Below are 27689 nucleotides of genomic sequence, written 5' to 3' on the forward strand. Positions count from 1 at the left end.
TTTCTTAAAGTTGCAATGAATTGGAAGTGGCGGACAGTGAATACAGTCATTATTTTAGCTTTCTTTCTGTTGTTCTTTGGCGATGCATGGTTCAGACTGGAGTGGCTGTGGCTCGAGGAGCTCAAGCGGCGAGGGAAGGACACGGCGTCTCTGTCTCGGGTGTTCTGGAGGTTCTGTCAGACCCGAATGCTGGTGGCCATCTTCTCTCTGCTCATCACCATGGTGGCTGGATTTGTTGGACCTGTAAGTTGTTGGGTTGCATTCTGACCTTTGTCCTGCTTCCCTTATCTAGACAACAGGAGAATGTTTTAGAAATAGTTTTTTTTTTTTTTTTCTCATGCCATCTGTGACCCCAGAGCACAAAACCAGTTTTAAGTCTCTGGAGTATATTTGTAGCAATAGCCCAAAAAAAAAAAAAAAGACATTGCATGGGTCAAAATTATCGATTTTTCTTTTACGCCAAAAATCGAAAGATTATGTTCCATGAAGATATTTAGTAAATTTCCTACCATAAATATATCAAAACTTAATTTTTAATTAGTAATATGCATTGCTAAAAACTTCATTTGGACAACTTTAAAGGCAATTTTCTCAGTATTTAGATTTTTTTGCACCCTCAGATTCCAGATTTTCCAAGAGTTGCATCTCTATATCAAAATATTATTTGATCCTAATAAACCTTACATTAATGGAAAGATTATTTATTCAGCTTTCAGAGGATGCATAAATCTAAATTCCAAAAAAGTATACACTTAAGACTGGTTTTGTGCTCCAGGGTCACACTTTTCATAATGATCACAGACTTACAAGAACCAACACGACAAAAAGCATTATTTAAGTGTGTGTATTATATTTATTAATCTATAATTACTATATTAACTTACTATAACTACTCTAGAGAGGTTATACCCTATTTGCAAACTCTAAATGAAAATTGAGATTTTCCATTCCTTCTCTTACTTCACACTAGGATTAATCCACAGTATTGTGGCATGTTTCTGGATTTTCCGTGCATGGTCCATGCTATTCATATTATTCACGTTATTGCCTACTGCTTTATTTCTGTTGCCAAATGAGCTTAGATCTTTATTCAGCAAGAGTGATTTAGTTCGGATTAAAAAAAAACAAACACATTTTTGATCTTATTAGTTTCACTATGAGGGGATTTATTTTGGTGTAGCTGGGAGTTTCTTACTGAAATGCTGTTGGGAACGCAGCTGTTAATTTTATTTCCCCACACAAGTTCGCACATGCCCCTGACAGCACTCGCTTAATAGCATTATCAGGGATTACATGTTACAAAATAGCACACTTATTTCCCTGCGTTGATTTGCTTAGTGTTGCATGGGTCAGCCATTGTCTCAGCAGCTCGTGCATTTATTTGCTGTACATTTAAGTGCTATTTTAAAGCCAGAAATTAAATTAAAGTTTTTTAAAGTCCCTGTTCACCAAGACTGCTTTATTGATTAAAAACAGGGTCAATGTTTAAAATACTATAACAATTTAAATTAAGTGTTTTATTATTTGAATGTGTTTTAAATTGTATTTTATGTGTGTGTGACGGCAAAGCTTGGTGATCAAGAAATATTTCTTATTATTATCAATTATATGTTTTGTTTTTCAGTACTCCCTGATGAGTAGAGAGAGCAACAACAGCATTTATTTAAAATAATTATTTTATAAGTGTCTTTTAGCATCACTTTTAATCAATTTAATGGGCCCTTACTGAATAAAACTATTTATCGTTTTTAAAAACATGTATTTGGTCAGAGGCTTAAGAACATTTAAAAGTGAGGATGAAAAGTTTTTTTCAGTTTCATTTCTTTTAAATACATTTTTTCAGAACAGAATTTATTTAAAATATATATTTTGTATAAATTTAGTTTACCATCATAAAAAAAAAAATTAATTGTCCTTCCTGAATTATTATTATTATTATTTTTTTATGAAACGTATTTTCAGGCATAACAATTTGAATGAGACAACAAATATATATTTTTATTAATGAATAGAAAAAATAGCATTTATTTTATATACTTTTTTAAACGTAGTTTACCATCATAAAAAAAAATTACGTGTCCTTCCTTAAAAATTTTTTTTTTTTATTTTTTATGAAACGTATTTGGTCAGAGGCATAAGATCAATTTGAAAAGTGATTGAATACAAAAAATTCATTATTTTTAATGAATAGAGAGAATAGCATTATATTAAAATATATAATTTTTATAAATCCCTTTACCGTCACTTTTAAACAACTTAATGTGTCTTTACAGAATAAAAAGACTGATCTTTTTCAGAAAAAAAAAAATTGTCAGAGTCATAAGATCAATTTGAAAAGTGAGTGAGGAAGAAAAACGTATTTTTCCTTTTCTGTCAAGTTTTATTAATTTCTTATTTAGAATTACATTTTTTAGCAATGCAATTCACAGCACACCTGTCCTGACCAATGAGCATCCAGGACCAGATCTGCCCGATAATTAGAATGAGAATATTTTGAAACAGAGTCAAAGACTTGTGAGAGTTGATCTCACACCCCAGCGCAAGTCAGAGGATGTTCTGATGCCATTAAACCTCAAAGCTCGTGTAATTTTTATCCTGTTAAAAAAAAACTCTTTGTGCAGCTGTGTCCTCCCTCAGCATCATCCAGGCTGTGTGCTGTTGTTGTCAGGCTCTGCTGATCCGAGCCCTGCTGGAGTACTCTCAGTGTGCAGAGGTGAAGCTGCTGTACGGCTTGGCTCTGGTCGCTGGGATTTTCCTCATGGAGCTGACACGTTCCTGGTCTCTGGCTTTCATGTGGGCTGTCAACTACCGCACGGCTGCACGCCTCCGGGGAGCCGCGCTCACTTTCGCCTTCCAGAAGATCCTGCGTCTGCGCAGCACTAAAGACATCAGCACTGGAGAGGTGACCTGTGTGTTAATACTCTAAACTGTTCATTAGGAGCAGTTTTGCACTTTTGTAAACAAGCTTCGATTGGCTTCTCAGGGTCATGCCTTATTTACTTAGAGTAACGTCTTCATGGGCGAGTTTAAGCCCACTCTTTATGATCAATTTGGGCTTGTGTTTGTGAGTGCCAGCGCTGATGTTTAAGTTTCGATGATGACTCTTTCAGCTTGTAAACATCTGCTCCAGTGATGGACAGCGTCTGTACGAGGCCGTCTCGGTGGGCTGTCTGCTGGCCGGAGGGCCTCTCGTTGGGATTTTGGGTCTGTCATACACCGTCTAATTCTTTGGACCGACTGCACTCGTGGGATCGGCCATTTTTGTCATCTTCTACCCACCATGGTAAGATAAGCACATCTAATCTTTTTGTTAATAAGAAGAAATATGTACAGCCGCCTACAAGGCCAAGTTCACACTTCTGTTGAGTCACCCAAATCTTTTATTTCAATTTTTTCTCACATGTGACTTGTGACGTTTCTCAAAAGACATTGAGAAAAGATTTATTTTGATCTGAGAACATGTATGTGGCAATAAGTGTGATATTATGCAATTGTGTTTTGTAATGTGACCAGTTTCAATAGTAATGTCAGAATTCATGTGATTTCTAGGACAATCGCCCATAAAGCGTGCAATTGAATCATTAGCATGAAAAATTTACTTATTTATGATTTGCATAGAATATTCCATTTTATAGTGTGCGTGTGTGTGTGTGTGTGGAGTGTGTGTGCAACCCTAGCTTAAACCAGCCTTAAATAATTTAAAACCAGCCTGACTAGACCTAGAGACCTGGCTAGACCAGACACCAACTTTTTGTTTTTTTATGTAATTTTTTTCTGCCATTCTGGCAGAGGATGAATATGCATTTTCAGTAAGCCCGGTCTTGCTGTTTTTGTTCAGATCACTGCGAAAATCTAAACGAAACATAGCAGGGATTTTCTTTTATCTGTAAGCATAGTATTTACCACAAGCATTCTAATGACTCAAACTGTGTCCTGTTTTCTGAGTAACATTAAGTATATCTCTATATATTTTTTCGACGACGCTACCATGACCAATCAGACGGGGCTTATGCTTATAACAGTAGCCTGGCGGATTATACGCTTTAAAACCAAAATAATAATTTAAGCAGGTTTCTGTAAGGCAGATATGATTTCGCCTTGGAATTTGGTAACACTTTAGATTAGTGAGCACCATTGTATTCACTATCAACTAAAAGTTTTTCCTTATTAAACTCCTGATTTGTTGTTTATTGGCAATAAGTATAAGGTAGTTGTTGTAGTAATTATTTTTAGGTTTTGGGTAGGGTTAAAGGGATCTAGAATATGGTCATTTATTAATATGTGCTTTATAAGTACTAGTAAAACAGCCAGTGTGCTAGTAATATGCATGCTATAACTAGTGAATAGTGTTCCCTAATCTAAATTGTTACCTAAAATTGATATACTTTTAAGTACAAATGCTTGCCTCGGTCAGTTTTACTCATGGGGTTTCCCTTTGAGGCAGAACACACTATAGCGTTGTGTCTGAGTGTGCTTCACATTTGAATTATTTCCTGCAGATGCTGGCTTCCCGCTTGACAGCATATTTCCGTAAAAGGTGTGTGGCTGTTACAGATCGGCGCGTCCGGCTGATGAACGAGATCCTGGGCTGTATTAAGTTCATTAAGATGTACTGTTGGGAGACGGCGTTTGCCAGCAACATCCAAAGTAAGACAGCACTACAACCACTCAAACAGCAGCACTGACTCAGCCAAACAGGAAGTGACCGTATAATGATGATGCGTAGATGTCATAGTCTCCATGGAAATCAAAGGATCATCTCTGTGGCTTTGCACTGAATTTAAAGGAACAATCTCAAGTTTCCTAATCCGCTGTCTTGGCTCTGTCCTTCCTCATTCGTCCGTCGCTGAAATGTCCCGAAAGTCCCTGAGCTTTCAAATTAACTTACAAAGCATTTAGCGCTCTTTCTTTCATAATACCTTTGGACAGTTTGACTTTGTTGAATGTTAAATAAGTACAATTTAGGGATGTGATTCTATACAACCATTCAAAATTTTGAGTAATTAATTTTTTTGTTTTTAATCAATTAATGCTTAAATTCAGCAAGGGCAAATTAAATTGATCGGACACGACAGTAAAGATATTTAGAATGTTACAAAGAGTTCCATTTCAAATAAATGTTGTTCTTTTTAACATTCTATTCATCAAAGAATTCTGAAAATAAATGTATCAATGTCTCCACCAAAAAATACTGTTTTTTAACATTGATAATTAGGAGTTTATTTTGCACCAAATCAGCATGTTATAAATAAATGCAACCTTGGAGGTGCTTTCAAACACATTAAAAAATCTGTAACACTTTACAGTAAAGTTCCATTTGTTAACATTACTTAGCTACATTAGTTAACATAAACTAATAATGAAAATTACTTCTAAAGCATTTATTTATCTTAGTCAATGGTGATTATAACATTTACTATTGCATTATGAAAATAAAAAGGTTGATTTAAGATGGACTAACAATGAACAGGTATATTTTTATTAACTAACATTAAAAAAGTTGAATTAATAATATAGCAAATGTGTTGCTCATTGTTAGTTAATGCTAGTTGATGCATTAAATATAGTTACCAAATAGAACCTCATAGTAAAATCTTACCAACCCCAGAATTTGAATGGAAGAGTTTCCTCATAGTACTTAAATCACCCTTAAAATATAGGACGTTCATTGCATAGGAAGCAGAATATAAAATCTAGTGCAGTAATCATGATGATATAAACCAACATTTTGATCAGTATATTTATTCATCAGTTTTTAATTCAAAACCTCTTTTGCTTGAAAAAGGCGCTTGAACTATCCTTTCTTTAACGTCATAGGAAATATCTAACCAAGTACCATGTAAGTTGTGTCTTAAATGTTCAAAAACTTTTAGGATGCTGTGTATATGGAGAAAACTGATAATTTAACCCCTTTAACTGGGATGCGCTACTCCAGTTATCTATTTTATGTAGCTTAGCAGTAAATTAGCAGTAAATCTTCTGTTTATACCTTTTTTTGCATGCACTTATAAATAAAATATCACAAGCTGCATGGATCAACATCTTCTAAATATGAATTATGTAGATCAAGCAAAGTTTTCAGAGATAACGTCCAGCGCTTCTGGTTGTTTAGACCAGCAGAAAAACGCTTTGGCTGTAAGCCAGAGAGCAGCGCTGAATTAATGTGCCAGCTTGCGGCCAGTCGGGAGCCAAATATTAGTGCAGCAGAGGGAGAGGAAATGAGACACTTGGACACCAGCCAGTGTCTCAGCATCACATCTACTGCAACATCCCATTAATGATTATGATCTCTCTTCCATTACTGTTGCACTTCTCAGTGTAGCTGCCGGATTGAACATAGTAAGGCTCCTGTAAATTGGAAACTGTGTTCTAGGATGGAAACACAATTCACACAGCAGGTTTTCCGTCTTATTTCGAGTGCTAAATATGTTTCTGTTCATGCATAGTTACGTTTTAAATGAGAATAACTAATACGTTATAAAAGTTGCACGCTTAAATCTTCAGAAGTCATTTTGAATTACATTTTGAAAGCGTTGTCTATAATTCAGCCGGGATGCTGATGTATAGAGTGATTAAATAAATGACATTCATCAATTAAATGTTTAGCAAATTTGTAAAGTTGATAATTCAAATGAAAAATGCTAAATAGAAATGAACCATGAATGTGTTATATAAAGTGGTCCGCATAAAGTTTTCTGAATGCTTCTGGTCACAGGGTTTTTTTCTAGATTGATGCCGTGGCTTTTAAGGTCGGGTTGAATCTGTGGTTTCTGATTTTTTTCCGCTTGCTGGATTCTATGGCTGCAATATGCTGTGTTGTCCTGGCAGAACGCATATTTCAATGTAAAATAACTGACTGGAGCGTTGTTTTTCAGAGAAACAAGTGTGAAACTTGGTATGTTTCCTCGCACAAACAAATCTGCAAAAAATTTACATATAGCACCTTTTGTTAAAAACTAGTCTGACCGGTTAGATTATGTTTACCATGTTGTAATCTGTCTTACTTTTCAGATTCATATTAGGCAAGACTTAATGAACAACTGGATGACTAACTTGTAAGACTAGTCTTAATTATTACATGCAACTGGCCCCCGGGACATTTAGAGACTCTCACCTGTGGACATAGTGATTGAACATGAGTCCTGTGTGTGTCTCCAGGGGTCCGGTCTGAAGAGAGGAGGGTCCTGGAGCGAGCGGGCTGTGTTCAGAGCCTGACGGTGGGTGTAGCTCCAGTGGTGGTGGTGATAGCCAGCGTGTGCACCTTCACTCTTCACATGGCTCTGGGCTATGATCTCACCGCAGCACAGGTAAAGCCATGCTAATGCTGTTTGCTTTCTGCCTGAGGCTCGTAATCAACTGCAAGCTCGAACTCACAGAGACCTGTTTTAATTTCTGTCACACCTTGCAGGCCTTCACCGTCGTTGCTGTTTTCAACTCCATGACCTTTGCTCTAAAGGTCACGCCTTTGGCGGTGCGTGCTTTATCCGAAGGCTCCGTGGCCGTGAAAAGATTTCAGGTCAAAAACACACCCACATCCACAAATCAACCAAAAACTACTGTTCTGACATTATTTTCAAACCGTCATGTTTTTTAGTAGAGTGCAAAAGAAGAAAGTCTGAAGAATGTCCATGCAGCTCTTTTCCAATATAGCGAACAAATGGGGAGTGGGACTCCAAAAATGACAAAAAGCACCATAAATGCATCATAAAAGTGGTCCTCGTATAGGTTTCCTGTAGCTGTGCGATAGTATAACACCAAAAATGTATACCCTAGTCCTCTAAATAAGCAAAGGGCCTATTAGTATAATTCAGTTTTCTGGACAAAGGTCATCTTTCATGTGTTAAATCATTACTGATTTTTATAAAGTAAATACATTTATATATGTATATTTTTAGTAATATTTCAAGATGAACATTTACTGAGATCTTATTAAAGATATCACAATATGCTGATGATGATCTGACTTATCAAAACTTGCTAACAAAAGCTATGCCCCGCCTCCGGTTCTTCTGATTGGTCAACTGTTTTGGAACTGACATTGATGAGTGGCACTGACTGTAGTAGTTAAATTTTGTATAACTTGTCTGTCCAGTGCATTTACATAGCAATAAAATGGAAAAATAGTGCACTGGAATTAAAAAACTAGTTCTGTGTGAACGGCCCCTTACTCACACTCAAGTGGTTTCAATCCAGTTTGAGTTTCTTTTATTTATCGAACATAAAATAACATATATTGAAGAATGTTGTTGAACAGGCCGTTAATAATCCCCATTGACTTCAATGCAATTGTTTTTTCGAGACAACGAGAACCATAAACAGTCCCAGTCCTCATTCACTTTTATTATAATTAAGATATGGATATTCTGCAGTATGTCTCCTTATGTGTTCACAGAAAGTCATTTGTGATTGTAATAACAGCATGGAGAGTAAATGATGACAGACTTAACGTGAGAACCTTCACATCAAAGTGTTTACCAAACAAGTTTGGGATTCCCCGATTTAAAGCGATAGTTCACCCTCATGTTGTGTTTCAGACCGTGTATTAGTTTATTTCCTCTGTTGAACACCAAAATAATGGTGGAAACCATTCAGGACCCCTCTGACTTCCAAAGTATGAAAAAATAATATTATGGAAGTCAATGGGGACTTGCAACTGTTGGTTTTGGAACAACATGTGGGTGAGTAAATGAAGGCAATTTCTGGGTGAACCGTCCCTTTAATGCCTCTTATTGTGCCCACAGAAGCTCTTCTTGATGGAGGACAGGGAGCTGATCTCAAACAAAACGGAAGATCCCTATAATGCGGTGGAGTTTAAAGACGCCACACTGGCCTGGGAGAAGACCTGTGGCTTGCCAAAAAAAAGACGAGGCCAGCAAAAAAGAGGAGGTATGAAGAGAGTCCTAAAGAGGGAGAAACTGAGCTTGTACATCACCACAGAGAACAGCAAAGAGGAGAGCGAGGAAGCCAACGCAGAGCACCTCCTCACACACATGGAGCAGGAGAGCCCACAGAGCACCATCTCCTCCACACAGAGCATCCGACCCCCGCTGCACAAAACCCTGCACCGCATACACCTCTGCATCCGGAAGGTACTGCCATACATTATTACCAGTCCATGTGTGGATTTACTGATTACAGTGTCAACGATCAGATGCGTTTTCAACATCTCTCTTCATATATACAGAAAAAAACTAGGTTTTCATGGGAAGCCCAAGTGTTGCATGCAGCAAACAGTTCATGGATACAGTATTTATGAACAGAGCGTATCTGTGACGTAATTTGCTGGCCTGTTTTCTGCGCTGTACACCCAGGGGTCACTGCTTGGGGTTTGTGGAGGAGTCGGCAGTGGAAAGAGCTCGCTGCTATCTGCTCTACTGGGACAGGTGAGGAATTACATGCACTACTGTTCACAAGATTGGGGTCAGAGGGAATGCTGTGTGTTTTGTTTGTGTGTTTGTTTGAAGAAACAAAGTAAGAAAGATATTGATACTTACATCCAGCAAGGATGCATTGCATTGGTCAAAAATGACAGTAAAATCATTTAAAAGTTTTTAGATAACTTTTTTCTATTTAAAAAAAATGCTGCACTTTTGAATTTCTAATGATCGAATAATCTTTAAAAAAAAAAAAAAAGTTATTTCAGCTTTTTTCCAATTAATAAAACGTTTTAAATAGTTAACAGTAAAACTTCTGGTAAATGGCAGATTAAAATTATATTCTGTTATTTCTGAATTTATATATATATATATATATATATATATATATATATATATATATATATATATATATATATATATATATATATATAATTATACATACATACATACATACATATACATATATATATATATATATATATATATATATATATATATATATATATGTATGTATGTATGTATGTATGTATGTATGTATGTACACATATGTAAACAAATTGGGAACTTCTGATTGTGAATCATTTGAGTCAGTTCGGGAGTTCGGAGCGGGAATCATTTTAATCAGTTCGGGAGCACGGAGCGGGATCGCGAATCATTTGAGTCAGTTTGGGGATCGTGAATAATTTTAATCAGTTCGGGAGCTCGGAGCGGGATCGCGAATCATTTGAGTAAGTTTGGGGATCGCAAATCATTTGAATCAGTTCGGGAGTTCGTAGCGGGTTCGCGAATCATTTGAGTCAGTTTGGGGATCGCAAATCATTTTAATCAGTTCGGGAGCTCGGAGCGGGATCGCGAATCATTTGAGTCAGTTTGGGGATCGCGAATCATTTGAATCAGTTCGGGAGCTCGGAGCGGGATCGCGAATCATTTGAGTCAGTTTGGGGATCGCGAATCATTTGAATCAGTTCGGGAGTTCGTTGCGGGTTCGCGAATCATTTGAGTCATTTTGGGGATTGCGAATCATATCAGTTTTTTTTTTAAATATTAAGCAGTTGAACTGTTTTCAACATGAATAATAATTGTAATGTTTGTAAAACAGCAGAGAAGATTCTGAACATTCAGTTTTGATCACAGCAATAAATTACATTTTAAATTATATTCACATAGAAAAGGGTTTTAAATTATAATAATAATAGTTCATAATATTACTGTTTTTATTCTATTTTTTGTAAGCATAGAGACTTGTTTATTAAAAAATAATAATTTTGCAACAATAGTCTTTCAATGGTTAAAGCTTTTATCTATGCAAAAATGCTCTTTTTTATGTATTTATATATTTAAGGCTATAATCACAAAAGACATATAAGTGAAAATCATCAATGAAAGTCTTAACTTTCAGTCTGTTTTTTCACAAAAAAAGTTACCATTTGACTTTGTAAGACTTGCATACAAGTCATATGCTACAGTGTTACAGTATTTGTTGTCTTTGGAGCTTGACAGCTGTTGTTTTACAGAAAGGATGAGTGTTTCTCTTTATGAGTTCCACTGAGAGAATAACAGCATATGGGTTTGGCATGAAATTAGAGTAAATAATGAAAAACCTTGATTTTTTTATAACCACCCCTTTAACCATCATAAAGGATCCTGGACATAAAGCAGCTGGTGCTCTCAGCAGATGTAAAGGTCTGATTCTCCTCCTTCTGTCTAGATGACCCTTCTTAGCGGCTCAGTGGCTGTAAACGGAGACTTCGCATATGTTGCTCAACAGGCCTGGATCCTCAACGATTCCCTCCGGGAGAACATCCTGTTCGGAAAAAGATACATTGAGGAGAAGTAGGGAGCGTATTCATGCATAAATGAGTTCTGCATAAAAATGACTTTAGCCTTTCTTTGAAAACTAAACTAGTTTTGTGCTCATCTCTCACAAGGTACAACGCAGTTCTGGAAGCCTGCTGTTTATTTCCTGATATTATTGAGCTGCCATATGGTGATATGACTGAGGTATCTGCATTATAACACTCATAATATGTGACTAGTTTTAAGGCGCTGGGGTGTATTTGTGGCAATAGCCAACAATACATAGTACGAGTCAAAATTATCTATTTTTCTTTTATGCCAAAAATCATTTAGATATTAAGTAAAGATCATGTTCCATGAAGATATTATATAAATGTCATATCATAAATAAATCAAAACTTAATTTCTAACTAGTAATATGCATTGCTAAGAATTCACTTGGACAACTTTAAAGGTGATTTTCTCAATATTTAGATTTTTTTGCATCCTCAGATACCATATTTTCAAATAGTTGCATCTCTGCCAAATATTGTCTGATCCTAACAAACCATGCATCAATGGAAAGATTATTTTATATGGCTTTGTGCTCCAGGGTCACCTATAATCTCTGACCTCGACAAACACAATCAAAGCACAAGGTCTTTCAAATCTCACTCGTATGCTATCTCTGTTTAAAAAAACCACAGTGTGATGATTACTGTGTCTGAAGTGAATGATCTGCTGTAGATAGGAGAGAGAGGAGCTAACCTGAGCGGCGGCCAGCGGCAGAGAGTGAGTCTGGCTCGAGCGCTGTACAGCGAGAGACCCGTCCTTCTGCTCGATGACCCCCTGAGTGCCGTCGACGCTCGTGTGGGATCACACATATTCCACAGCGCCATCCGCCGCATGGCCCAGAGCAGGACCGTCATCTTTGTCACGCACCAGCTACAGGCAAGAGGCTATGATTGCATGTGATGCAGTGCACAGACACAGCACAGACTGGGACAGGGGACACTGTACTGTACACATCCATTACAGTCTGTGGATTGAATACGGTTTGCACGAGATGAGCCATGTTTTATAGCAAAGGCTTGTTGTTAGCAGTCCCTTCAGCCATGACTATAACACAGCATGGCTTTAAATGCTTTAATGCACCTACCAAATCTTCTAAAAACTGTAGGCCAATACGCCAAATACACATTTAATGTTATAATGTTTAATTATTTTTGTAGTTGTTATATTAACATTTATTATATTATAAGACTTTATTATACTTTATAAGCTTGTATTTTCATTTTGGTTTAAGTTTTAGTAATTTTGTCACTTGCTTTTGTCTTTTTTATCTATTTTTTTATTATTATTATTATTTCACTTTTAGCAATTTTTGTACTTCAGCTTCAACTTAATTTGCCCCTTTAATTTTCATCAAATCATTTGAGTCAGTTCGGGAGTTCGGAGCGCGAATCATTTTAATCAGTTCGGGAGTTCGTAGCGGGTTCGTGAATCATTTGAGTCAGTTCGGGAGTTCGTAGCGGGATCGCGAATCATTTGAGTCAGTTTTGGGGATCGCGAATCATTTGAATCAGTTCGGGAGTCGTAGCGGGATCGCGAATCATTTGAGTCAGTTCGGGAGTTCGTAGCGGGTTCGTGAATCATTTGTGTCAGTTCGGCAGTTCGTAGCGGGATCGCGAATCATTTGAGTCAGTTTGGGGATCGCGAATCATTTGAATCAGTTCGGGAGTGCGTAGCGGGTTCGCGAATCATTTGAGTCAGTTCGGGAGTTCGGAGCGCGAATCATTTGAATCAGTTCGGGAGCTCGTAGCGGGTTCGCGAATCATTTGAGTCAGTTCGGGAGTTCGGAGCGCGAATCATTTTAATCAGTTCGGCAGTTCGTAGCGGGATCGCGAATCATTTGAGTCAGTTTGGGGATCGCGAATCATTTGAATCAGTTCGGGAGTGCGTAGCGGGTTCGCGAATCATTTGAGTCAGTTCGGGAGTTCGGAGCGCGAGTCATTTTAATCAGTTCGGGAGTTCGTAGCGGGATCGCGAATCATTTGAGTCAGTTTGGGGATCGCCAATATATATATAAATGTATATATTTATATTTAAAAAAAATTATTTGGCATTACATAGATAGATAATCTAAAAAAGAAAAAGTTGAGGAAATGTAAAAAAAAATCCAAAAGCACTATTTAAAATATAAATAATGAAATATATCCAATAATTACTGTTACTGATTAAGAAAAAAATCATGCATCTCTTCAAATGAGCAAATGACATTTCTAATGTGACATTAATGGGTTAATGTAACATAAGGTCTCCTGCTGTACTTTCTGACACTCTTCTGTCCTTTCCTCGGGGTGTGTTTAATCTGCAGTTCTTGCCTGAGTGTGATGAGGTGGTGTTAATGAAGGACGGTCAGATAGCAGAGCACGGCTCACACGTCCAGCTGATGGAGAAAGGCCGAGACTACGCTGCCCTTTTCAACAGCGTGCAGCAAGAGGTGCGATACGCTGCCCGATGGGAAAACACCAGGGTCGCAGGGTCAAAAAACATCCTACATGTCCCACTGCAAAATTCATGAACCACGGGCTGCACAGCCATTTGTTGTGGATTTGAAATGTTAATTCATGCCGTACTTTTGTAATTTACACATGCATTGATCTGTAGGAGTAACTGTCGAGGGACATTGTCACTGATCTCTGTATTAATGACCCAGCAGCCTTTGTTCTGGCTGATTTAATCAGTTGCGGGTTGCTCTTTACCAGGTCTCGCTCATTCTCTTTCTCTTCATCCTTCATTCAGAACCTAGTGAGGAAGAACCTAAAAAACAAGCCGGGGGTCGAGGACGAGAGCAGCCCGCAGTCCCTTCATGTCAGCCCTGCAGCCAAACCTCATACTGAGAGCAAGAAAGGAGGTGAGGATGGTTTAGTCCATGCTACCCAAAAAAAAACAAGCAAACAAGAAACATTAAAAATGATAGAATGAGTATTTTTTGTACATGTTCAGATTGTCATGTTTTGTGATGATGCATTTGTGTTAATTTATTAATATTTATAAATACATTCCATGCATGTATGAACAACTATATTATAATGTAATTTATAAGCATATTATGGTAACATTTTTAACAGACATTTTTTTAAAAATTATACATTTTTACATTTTATGTTCATGTTTTGTAAATGCATTTTAAAATAAATTTATATATATATATATTCATTCATATTATAATGTATTTAATTAGCATGTCATGTTAACATTAACAAATAAAATAAATTGTATACAATTATAAATTTTTGTCTATTCAGCTTTCTATGTTCATGATTTGTGGGTTTTGTGCATTTTTGATGATTTATCAATTTATAATAGCTACAAAAGAATTATTTGCAATCAACATATTTATATAAAAATGTGTGTGCATGTATGTATATGTGTTTATAATGTCAATATATCATGCTGCATTAAATTAGAGTGTTTTTATCAGTTATAAATTAGAGTGTTTTTATCAGTTATTAGTTACAAATACACATTGTATTTGGCACAGTCGTTGGTTTCCATTGAACTCTTTTGTGAGGTCAAGAAGATGAGTCACTTCTTTGTTGTTCTTCTCTCTCTCTGTTGTCTGATGTGGCCCTCACAGATCAGCTCATGCAGGCCGAGGAAAAGGGGAGCGGGGCTGTGGCCTGGCAAGTGTACTCTTCTTACATCAAGGCTGCCGGAGGACCTCTGGTCTTCATCGTGAACATCCTCCTCTTCCTCTTCACCACCGGCAGCATCGCGTTCAGCAACTGGTGGCTCAGTCACTGGATCAGACAGGGCAGTGGGGTAAGACAAAGGGAGGATTTAGCCAACAATAACAGCTGAACTCACTTTATCTTCCGTGGAAAACAAAAGGAGAAATTTTGATCAATATGAACGAATCACTGAATGAATCATTGAATGAATCATTCCCGTCATCCTATTGACTGGCATGATCTAACTCAAAATAATCATTTGCTTCCTCCTTCTTGCTCATGATCTCATGATCATGAGAATTAGGGTGGATTTCAATTATTTTGTGAAGGGTTACATACATCGGAATTCGATAATGAAAGGCTCTTTTGAACTGGTTTTGAACTGAATGATCAAAGTCGCTTGAGTTTGAATCAATCGGAGTTCCAGCGTAAATGACTCACTCAGTTGAATCGGTTTGTCTGTTCTTCCGCTTTTCACTCCTTTAGCTATTTGTCAGCGCTACTACTGGCTTAACTCACTAGTTTTATGAGATTAACTTACATGAGATAAAAAAGTATGATGCTTACAAATAAAACATCAAGAACTTGCAACCCCGCTCTACTGAAGACTTTGATTAAACCGCTCAGTTACTGTTATTCGTTTGGTCTCTTTACAAACATTTTGAATCCTTTTTGAATCTTAGACAGAGATTTGATTAAAACAATCTTCATTTGTTTTTACGAAATTGAACTACAAGAGGGTGGGTGGTCTAAATGATAACAGAATTTGCATTTTAGAGTAAAATAGCCTTTTAAAATATATCACTTAAACAGTTTTTTTGTGCCCTTATTTTTGAAGCTTGAAAGCTTCATTTCACATTCGCTTTACCTGCAAGGACAACAGAAAGAGGTCATAATCCATCATTTTGGGTTTCACAAGTTTGGAAACGACCAAAAAATGATGCAAGTTGTTATTTAGGGTGAATTATTCCTTAAAGGCGACAGACCACCAGCTTTAATCGCAGAGTTTTGATGCTTAGCCAAAACGAACATCAATCCCGAAACTAATTAGAAGTGCCAGACTCCACACGATTTACTCAGAGGGACAATCACGGCAACAGATGTTGCAGTTAACTCGCATTCTGCAAAATAATTGAGATTGGGACTAGTTACACGCAGTTCAGCTGGTTTGTTGGGAATCTCCAGGGAAGGATCACGTTTTCAAGGTGATGTTGCTTTGTCCCTGTAGAATTCCTCCGTGCTGCTTGGGAACGAGACCGCCGAGAGCGACAGCATGCGACTGAATCCACACATGCAGTACTACTCCAGGGTGTACGTCCTATCCATGGGGGCGGCGCTCTTCCTGAAGACGGTGCGAGGGCTGGTGTTCGTCAAGGTAATCTGGAGTTTATTCGTCATTGCATGAGATTCCTCAGTCCAGGCTTCCTGTCTCCATTACACACTGCTGAATTTTTCATCAAAGACTTAAGTCCTTAGGCAGATGCATTTCTTCTTTGCTCATGCACTATTCATCACTGCCTGAATCTACCTGAGAGTAGCAGGTTAATCTGTCAGGGGGGCTTCGCAATTAATTCGTTTCTCCCACGGCGGTGTAATCTGGGACACGGCATGCTCATAGCACAGAGTAAGGATTTGTGAAATGTACTAAAATAATATATATCTTGATATGTTTTAGGATTTTTTCCGGTACCAATAATTAAACTATGTTTTGCTTAGTGTGTCGTAATTTCAGTGTTGTGGGGTAATGTGAGTTGCGCAATCAGATTACTTTTTTAAAGTAACTATTAAAGTAAACGCACAAAAACAGATTCAGCATTCCTCAAAATCAATAAAAAACGATGCAAACTCATTACACAAACTTGCATTATTTAAAAGAAAATGTAATAACATAAATATCCTTTATGCATTTAATCCATTTAATCAATGTCTTTCTGAGTTTCTCTGAGATGCATAAATGTTGCGCTCCGGCTTTTATTGAAACTACATTCATTGGCGAAACAGCGACAAACTGACAATAATTGTGTCTAAAGTGTTACTCGATATTAGCTTCTTGTTTGTTGAAATATGAAATCAGTACCGGCGCAAATCTAAAATGGGTTGGTCTGAAGTAGCTTCATTATTCATAGGTGTGGTTTGGGCGTAACGTGAAATAAACCAATCGGAGCGTCATCCAACATTCCCTTTAAAAGCAGGTGCGCAAGTTCCATTATGGATTGCTATTATTATGGCGTATTTACCAGGCGCACGCCAGGAGCGGTTCACAGCCGAGGAGACTGATGTTCTTGTAAGAGCAGTGAAAGACAGAGAAGTTGTGTTGTATGGGGATGGGAGAAACCCACCCAAAATAGCGTCGGTTAAACAGGCGTGGGAGGAAATAGCCACAATTGTTTCATCGTTTTTTTTTTTTTTTTTCCTGGTTCTTGACGGACAAACAAATTTGTCAGATGTCCTTATATACATATATGTCTTGCCACTATCGGGCAAACAGGTCTGATCCTTAATTACTACAATTAGCCTGAATAATTTGTAAACAAGATTTCACAATGATTTCCGTCATCTCATGTGTTAATATTTTTTTAGTGTAACAATTTATGATTTGCAAAAATAACTGTTGCATCTGTGTAGATTACATGAGCAAAGTGTATGCACGTTGTGCACGCTATACATTATGGTCAAGCTTGCGCCCTTAAAATAGCATAATGAACAACGCGCAACGCGCCACTGACTTTAGACTAGTTTTTTTCTGGTCAGTGGCGCAATTGTTTAATGGAACAGCAAAATAGCACCAGGGATTGTTTGCGCCGGAACACGCCTCCTTTTTTGCGCTGAACCGCCCTGGGAGCGCAAGTTCATTCACTAGTTTAGCGACGTGCCTCTGTGGAGGGAAAAGCGCGCTTTGCGCGGATGCAAAATAGGAATGACACATGCGTCGGTGTACAAAGTCAATTGCGCTGGGTGCAAGATAGGGCCCATAGTGTCTGCTTTCCTCTCTCTTTTTTCTGATCTTTAATTTAATTTGCCTGCAGGCTAAATCCATTTATCTGTCCAGTGTCTTGACTTTCAGCTGGAGGGGTTGAGTATACATGTCCCCTCAGGACCCCGTGCCCTCTTCTCCATTAAGCAAAGCTGACAGCACATTAGAGAGGTTATGTGTCTGTGTAATTGTCTGTCACTTGTATTCACTAATTCCTCTGTGATGGCTTATCTTTTTTGTTTTATCCAGAGGTAAGATTGCAAATTTGGGAACTCTACATAATCCATTAATGGAATGAATTTGTCCTCTTGTGCCAGAAAGCATCCAGTCCAAATGGTAACATGTTCCCCCATGAGCATAACATGAGGAATTTAGTTATGAAGGCATGTCTGGCGTATTCGCAATAGTCTACCGACACATATTTGAGAATATTTGTACTTATGTAACTGTGTGTTCATATGAGCTGCTGCAGTGATGACGTTACAATATCATTCATGTCTTTTTTTAAATAAAATAAGTCTTAGGCTCACCAAGGCTTCATTTATTTGATTAAAATTACAATAAAAATAGTAATATTATGAAATATTATTACCATTTAAAATAACAATTTAAAATTTTAGAGTATTTTAAAACATAATTTATTCCTGTGATGCAATGCTGAATTTTCAGCCGTCTTCAGTGTCACGTTTCTGATTATGTTGAAAACAGTTGTGCTACTTCATATTTTTGTGGAAACGTTTTATTTTTCAGGATTCTTTGATGAATAGAATGTTCAAAAGAACAGCATTTATTAGAAATAATTTTTCTTGTATCATTATCAATGTCTTTACTGTCACTTCTTACTTTAATAAATCCTCACTAAGTGAAAATGTTAATTTCTTTGGGAAGAAAAAATACTTGATACTTAACACAATACTAAACCAATGCACTTGTATGTACTCATATTTAACTAATATTAAAACAGATTCAGTATTCCTCAAAATTAATAAAAACAATGAAATACAAACTCTGAATATTACACAAACCAGGCTTTTTCATTTGCCAAAAAAACTTTTTTATATATATTAAAAAAAAAACAAGCAAGCCCAACCCAGATGAGAAAAAATAACACAAAAGTAATGTAATTCATTACTTTCCATAAAATGAACATGATTAGTTACTTTTTTCTTTGAGTAATGCAAAAAGTTATGCAACACTTTTAAAAGTAACTTTCGTCAACACTGATAATAAATGTTATATGTGTTCGATAACTTTCATTTGCACCAAAAAAGCTGTTGATGTTGACTCTGTCCTCCTTCACTTATTGTTTCTAACCAGATGTATCAGGAGGGAACAACTGTGAACATTGTTTGAGCTCTTTTGCTATTCTGAAAAGGGCCATCCAAACCGATATTCCAGGGAATATCGGTTGGAATATCGGTTGTCAAAGAATGAAATTCACCTATTTTCCTGAAGATGTGTGTGATGTCTCATGCAGGGCCTTACAGAGCAGAAGCATTCCTGTATATTTGCAAAGGTTTTCCCCCATATAAATCTAGCTATTATAGCTGTGTAAATGTTTGTGTAACCTAACTAAAGAATTATATAGGTTAAATCAGCAGCTCAATTATTAGCATTCGTTGCGTCTGGCTGCATGCATTATTAACAGTGTTGTGTGTGTGTTGTTTTGTTGTTGTTTTTGCAGTGCACTGTGCGGGCAGCCTCGGTTCTGCATGATAAACTATTCAAGACTCTACTTCTGAGCCCCATGCGCTTTTTCGACACAACACCGCTGGGACGCATTCTCAACCGGTTCTCCAGGGACATGGATGAGGGTGAGCAACCTCTCTTTATCTCTTTTCACAAATCCTTTCACATGCAGGATGACGGGAAGCGTTTTGATGTCTCTGTTCTTCCTCTGTGTGTAGTTGACGTGCGTCTGGCGATGCAAGCTGAAATGCTGCTCCAGAATGTGACATTAGTGCTGTTCTGTCTGGGCATGGTGGGCGCTGTCTTCCCCTGGTTCCTGTTCTCCATCATTCCTTTAGGGCTGTTCCTCTTCATCGTCAACCGCATCTCCAGGTTCGGTCTTACAGATTTTATTGGGTCAAACACTTGAGCTGTGTCACTGTAAAAAGTACAAGTAGAACCAAATATATGGGTCAGGCTGATTAATCAACAAATATGTGTGTTCAATATCTGCTAGAAACATTATAGACATTATGGATAATAAACATTATCTCTATATTCTCTATGAATAATATGATTGCATTGTTTTACAATGTTTTTCTTATGTATTAACCAAATTTAACAAAAAAATCGAAGTATATTTTTAAATGTAAATATAAATTCAAATAAATATTAATAATCGAAATATTTAAATTAGTTATTATGTGTGTATGTGTAAAGTTAATAAGTTAAGTTTAATATATATATATATATATATATACACAAACACACACACACAGTTAATATAGACTGCAATTGTTTTTAATAAAACAACTATTGAAGAATGTTTTTATTGATTGACCTGATTTCAGTTTTCTACCTTTAAATTTAATGTTTACTGAAAAAAAATTATTGCCATTTGTTTGTAATTGCAAAGAATTTCTAGAACAATTTTGTAATATTATAAATAATTTTAAATAAGCAATTATAATATAAATTATTATTATTATTATTATTATTAGTATTATTATTATTATTATTAAATATGTCTGAAAAGACAACAGAACCACCATTATTCATGCATTTTCATAGTATTTGTCTTTTTTGCGCTTGGGCTCTTTTTAACAAAAGTATGATTTATTAACATTATTCACAAGCAATGCATTTTTCATATATGCACTTATATGCACTGAAATCAGCCTGAGTTCTCATCAGTACTGGCCTGGCTCTGTCTGACACCGCTGACTTGTGACAGACCCCATAAAGCCCCGTATAAATCAGTTCAGAAGCCAGAAATGACTGCAGCTCGGCCAGGAAGATCCCCTCAGTCTCACTGTTATTGAGCCACTAACCGTCACATCACAGACAGCTCTGTGAGCCGCACAGATAAGCAGATGAGATGAGCCAGAGCTTTGATCAAAACTCAGCCGTATATCGCCGCTCGTATTCTCAGACTGGCTGACTTTTTGTCAGGGCCTGGAAAATATATATAAATATACTTTTCCGGTTGTCCTTTTTACCCAAAGGGTTCTCATTCGTGAGCTGAAGCGCCTGGAGAACATCAGCCAATCCCCTTTCACCTCTCATATCACCAGCAGTCTGCAAGGCCTGTCCACGATCTATGCTTACGGCAGGGGGGCTGACTTCATACACAGGTAATATTCACACTACAGGATGCCCTCCATGACTTTTCTCTGAAACAAACACTGAAGTGAAACTTTACTTGAGGTCTTTATATAAACTGGCCTCAGAAAGTTTGCACAAACTTCAAACAGTGCATGGATGCCACACTCACAAATGGCATTGCATCAGAAAATCATGGAAAATGACAAACCTAGTGGCTTTTCAAGAAAGCATTTCACAAATAGAGCAATAAGCCTCAAGAAGCCATGGATTTATAACAGTTTAGGGGCGTTGTTAGGTACGATGTGAAGCGGGTTGCCTTTAAACCCCTTATTATTAGCTAGTTATAAATTTACTATAAACCACGGCTTCACAGGGTTTATTGCTTTTAAAACATGGTTATTCCACATACGTAGTAAGGTAAAACAGAGCAAATACAGTATAATGATATTAATAAAAAAAAGTATTCTTCCACCAAACAATGTAGTTCCTCGGAATCAGCTGTGGTTGCAACAAAGTGGTTGCCAAGCAACAAACAAACAAATGTAAATGTAAACAAACGTGAACATGGCTTAGCCAATCAGAATCCATGACGGAATTCTCAGTTTTATGAATAAAAATCTAATAATGAAATAAATTTTTTTATTCAATTCAATTCAATCATATTTTAACAAATTTAAGCATCTTGTATTTATATATTTAGATACAAGATGCTTATAAACTTAAAAAAAAAAAGTACTTTGGTTAAATATTGGATATATTCCACCAGGAATCAAGCCCTGCTGGACACAAACCAAGCGTGTCACTATCTGTTCAGCTGTGCTATGCGCTGGCTGGCTGTGCGTCTGGACCTCATCAGCATTTCTCTCATCACCACCGTCGCGCTCCTCATCGTCTTCATGCACGGCCGCATTCCTCCCGCTTACGCCGGTCTGGCCATCTCCTACGCCGTACAGGTGCGCCACTCTCACACAATGTCTATATGACTGCGGACGCTTGTCAGGAAGTACTGTTACTGTGCCGTTATTAATTCGCATTGCTTACTATTGCTCAGTTGTTATTTACTCCGTTTTCTTTCCCTTCCCACATCCAGCTAACCGGCCTGTTTCAGTTCACCGTGAGGCTGCTTTCTGAAACCGAAGCCCGTTTTACATCAGTGGAGCGGATCAACCATTACATAAAGGTAGAAGCTTCTGTGACACATGTGCGCTGGTTGTGTCAATGGCAAATAGAAAGGGACGGACCGTTTGTTATTCAGTTGACACAGCGCACAAAAGACATCAGCTCTTTACTTTGCACAGGTGGCTGAGCCCAGCGGTCAGCGCTGCATAGTGAGCCTGCTACATCACGCTCAGCAGGCTTCATGGCACGCGTTTATTGCCCAACAGAGCATCTAGTGAATGACACAGCTTGTTTCAGGAGGCTCTTATCAAAGCAGAACAGTACAGCTGTCTTAGCTCCCACTCAAGTGGCAGAGAGCATTTTACAGTGATTAATGAAGCCAATAATGCTCTGACTGAGTTCTGAAGGACAAAGTATCCAACTTATCTAGCAATGCAAAAGAACATTTTTCTGTGAGACTACAAAATGTATTAGCTGCTATAGGTGAATAACTAGAAGAATAAAGAAGTACAGTAAAACCATTTGATCAATCTTGCTCAATTTATAAATCATATACCATACTGAACACAGCTGAAAATAGTCTACAGGCTTGTCTTGCATTATGATAATTAGATAGGTGACCACTTTTTTCTTCAGTAGAACAGTAAAGAAGATTTTAAGCTGAAACTGTGGCCCTTGGTGATTCATAAAATGCAATTTTTGAGAATAAAAAAGTGTATTATCTTTATTAAATTAACACTTTGGCTCCTGATGATGTACTGAGGTCTTAAGAAGAGAAACGATCAGTATGTGCAAGAAACTGAACATTATTTGCAGTATTATTACCTGAAATCCAGAGCTTCAGACAAACAGTTCGGTGGGATGTCTGGTTCACAAACAAATCATTAATTTGGTTCTTTTTGAGGAACTGCTTGAACCTGTTTACTAAAATCACACTCTGGAGAAGCTACGCAGAATGAGCCTGCTGGCTGTTGTTAAAAGAGTTTAATAACATAGACAAGTTTGCGATATCAAGCAGCATAACGGACTATTTTGTACATGCCTCACATGTTCAAGTTACTAATGCCTGCAGCTGCTCTTACGTTAAAAATAATGCGGATAATCATTATTCACTCAGAACCTGGAAAGCGAAGGTCCTCGAAAGATCTGTGCCTCCTCCGCTCCTGCTTCAAACTGGCCAGAAGAAGGACGAATCACCTTCCAGAATGTGGAAATGCGATATCGGGATGACCTTCCTCTGGTTCTGAAGAATCTCTCCTTTAGTGTTCTTCCAGAAGAGACCATTGGATAGTTGGCAGAACAGGTTCAGGTACACCTGTCTACAAGGCTTCTTTATCCTATAAGAAGTCGTTTGTGTTCATCTCTACTGTGGGTCGTATTACTGGCGTGACACAGGTTGGTTGTTTCTTCAGGGAAATCTTCACTGGGCGTCGCACTCTTCAGATTGGTGGAGCTCAGCCGGGGATCAATCATCATTGATGGTGTCGACATCGCTCACATCGGTCTGGAGGATTTGAGGAGCAAGCTGTCAGTCATCCCCCAAGAGCCGGTTCTTTTCATTGGCACTGTCAGGTACGGTCCACGTCACTTTACTAAGACAAGCCATGTGTTATCCTTCCTGGAGTCACAATGATGCAATGCATTTCACTTACACAGTCACATACAAGTGCGTTCAAGTGAAACAGAATAAATGTACAAACTAAGCATTTTAATCCATCTGGGATTGATCGGATTGTGAAAAGTGGGCAGTTTTGGATCAGTAAGATTTTTTAATGTTTTTTTTGTTTGTTTGTTTTTAAGAAGTCTCTCAGATGCTCAACTAAGCTGCACTTATTTAATCAAAAAAAAAAAAATCTATATATTTGAAAACATAATTTATTCCAGTAATGTAAACCACACACTAAAAAATACTGGGTTGTTTCAACCCAACTTTGGGTCAAATATGGACTAGCCGTTGGGTTAAAATTTTACATAACATTTTTAACCCAAAAGTTAGCTTTGTCCAAATTTGACCCAAAGTTGGGTTGCAATAACCCAGCAATTAAGAAGCAAAGCGTAGTTTTCGCTGCTTAATATTTGTTTGGAAACTTTGATATTTTTACAGGATTCTTTGATTAGATAAAATATATATATATATATATATATATATATATAAAATATAGACATTCTTTGTGATAATATACATGACTGTTCAAAAGTTTATCTATAATTTTTAATGTTTTTTATGTATAGTTTTACTCAGCAAGGATATATTAAATTGGTTGGAAGTGATAGTAAAGAGTTATACTGTTACAAAAGATTTCTATTTTTAAAAAATGTTGTTCGTTTGCACTTCTTATTCATCAAAGAATCTTGAAAAAAGCATCACAGTTTCCAAAGAAATCACAACTGTTCTCAACACTGATAAAATAAATCAGCATATCCGAATGATTTCGGAAGGTAGACAAACATTTGTTTCGCCTTAAAGATAACTTCTTAATGAAGCATGTGCAGAAAGACTAGGGTCGGTTTATGCTAACTAAGTTGCTTATAAATCCAACAGATCAAATCTGGATCCCTGGGATCAATATACAGATGCACAGATCTGGGAAGCACTGGAGAAAACACACATTAAGGACATGGTGAGTGAGTCTGACTCAGTATTACCATTTTAAAATTGGCTTTGGTGTACCTGTGCCTGAGAGCTTGTCACGTGCTGATTTATTTTCAGGTAAGCCAGCTTCCTAATTCACTGCATTCAGAGGTGACGGATAACGGAGAGAACTTCTCTGTTGGAGAGAGACAGCTGCTGTGTGTGGCCAGAGCTCTTCTCAGACACAGCAAGGTAACGGTTGAGATCAGATACGCTTCTCAAACCATTGTTCTGGCAAAAGTGTTAAGTGTGTTATTTGCATTCTTGGTTGTTTTTCTCCTGCTGTTGTGAAGCGCTGTTGAAGCTCAGCTGTTGTAAAATGGTGAAACATTGCCACCACTTGGCAGACAGTGTATAACTATTGAAAAATCACAAGTATTAGCTTTCTTTCCAAGGTCTTCTCTCGCGGATAATGTAAACATTTGCACACCATCTGTAATGATATGAGAACGGGACATTATGTAACGGATTACGTAAAGCACAGGAGTTACGTCAGAATCATTGATAAATGATTCCTCTGTTCTCAGCATTTTGTCTCCCAAGGACCCACATTGTGCACAAGAATATTAACAGGCTACCAATCCTAGCTTTGTTTTTTAAAAATCTATGGTTTCTGTAAAATGTGTCACTAAAAATAAACCAATAATTGTGCGTGATTTTTTTTTTTTTTTTGGTTTATGCATTTTAGCAGACGCTTTGAAAAGCGACTTACATTGCATTCAATCCATCATTTTTTCCTAACATGTGTTCCTTGGGATTTGAACCCCCAACCTTGCGCTTGCTAATGCAATGCTATACAACTTGAGCTACAGGAACAATTTAAAATATTACAGATATTTTTACTCATAGATTCTACTCTTAATTTAGAGCATGGCGTAACTAGAGTAATGTGTATTAATTATTAATAATATGGGGTTTGTTTGTTTGAAATAACTTGACTTTATAGCATGCACATATATCAAGCTTTTCCTGGTTCTTAAAACAAGGAATTAAATGAAATAAGAAATATTTGAGAGGTCATTTAGAGGCCCCTGGTCGAGAGCCATCAATTTAGACAACTTAAAAAATCTATACTGAATAATTTGTGTGTTTACTTGATTTTTTGAAAAATGACTAGACAAGCCATTCAGTTTATCAGTTTCAGCTTGACATATGTCAACACACACACACACACACACACACAAAAGAGCATGCTTTAAAAAACATTACAGTGCTGGAGAAATGACTGGCCATTGAACAGATTTTGATGAAGATGATCATGATCCTAGGTTTGTGCTGGATGTAATCTTGTGATGTGTGTTTCAGATCCTGCTGTTAGACGAGGCAACAGCTGCTATTGACAGCGAGACCGATCGCCTCATCCAGGACACCATTCGCACCTCGTTCAGTGGTTGCAGTACTCTAGTGATCGCCCATCGCCTCAACACTGTGCTCAACTGTGACCGCATCATGGTCCTGGACCAGGGACAGGTGGGGTCTCCTTCTAATGATACTGTGACCCCAAAGACTGAAAACACTCCTATAGTGTCTTATCATTCTAAATAAATACATTGATTAACCGTAAGATTAAGCTTACATCTAATAGGATTAGAAAAAACCTTACAAAGGTAAAAATGTCCTTAGAAATTGATTTAAAGGGATAGTTCACCCAAAAATGAATCTACTCACCCTCAAGCCATCCTAGGTGTATGACATTCTACTTCTTTTAGACGAATACAATCAGAGTTATATTAATTAATATCCAGGCAAATCCATGCTTTATATTGGGAGTCGATGGTAGCCCAAAATTTGAAGTCCAAAAAATTGCACCCATCCATTATGAAAGAAGTCCACACGGCTCTAGGAGGATAATAAAGGTATTCTGAAGCGAAGATATGCATTTGTGTAAGAAAAATATCCATATTTACAACTTTATACACCTTAAGTACCAGCAAAAAACACACTTGTCTAGTTATCGATATATAGACATCCTTCATCCTTTGACATTTTTGTCAGTATGGCTCACCCATATGCTTTAAGTTTCAGTGCATAGACAAAACAAAACAAAAACAAACATAAAACCAAGTGACATTTATAAGAAAAAGCTCAAGCATCCACAAAAAGACCCATGGATATAACATTCAAAATCAAGATATTTGAAGCCAAAGTCATTGTTCAGGTTCATAATTTAATGTCATAAGCAAACTCAAAGGTTAAGTCTGTAGAAATCTCACAGAGCATATTAAATCGTACGTGTCAGATTAGATGTGAATGTGAAAACATAATTCTATAAATGCAGTGTACGGTATATACATAGAGAGAGCTGTCAAATTAACATTAACACATTTAATTAAAATGACATGCTAATGCATTTACTGGATGTGTTCTTTCTATATCTCAGACTCAGAGCAGTAAAATCATAAAGTCTCACTTGTTTAGAGATTGCACTTGGTTTGATATTCTGTAACAGTATGGACTGCATGTACACTAATATGTCAAAGTCATGCTGATGTGACATCTTCTCATCTTTGAAATAGATTTTGGAGTTTGACACCCCTTCAAAGCTGCTGGCCAATGAAAACTCACATTTTCGTGGCATGATGCTGGCAGCAGAAGAAACACTTAGTCACACTGAAGAAGTAAGCACTCAGCAGCACATCCAGAGATCCTGAGAAGATTGAAATCCTTGACGCTGCTCAAACTGAGATTGTCCGTTAGTTTGTTACTTTAACACAACGATCATATTGTTATTAGCACACAGAGAGATTCTGAGTTTATATAGTGGAAGATGTCAGGAAGAAGAGCTTTCCGATGGGAATGAT

At 37.2% G+C, this 27689-nt stretch overlaps 1 pseudogene; it reads left to right on the top strand.

The window, feature by feature from the left end:
- On the top strand, positions 1 to 27689 carry LOC113098823 (multidrug resistance-associated protein 5-like; annotated as a pseudogene).

Source organism: Carassius auratus, unplaced genomic scaffold (assembly GCF_003368295.1).
Source record: "Carassius auratus strain Wakin unplaced genomic scaffold, ASM336829v1 scaf_tig00216707, whole genome shotgun sequence".
NCBI lineage: Eukaryota > Metazoa > Chordata > Actinopteri > Cypriniformes > Cyprinidae > Carassius > Carassius auratus.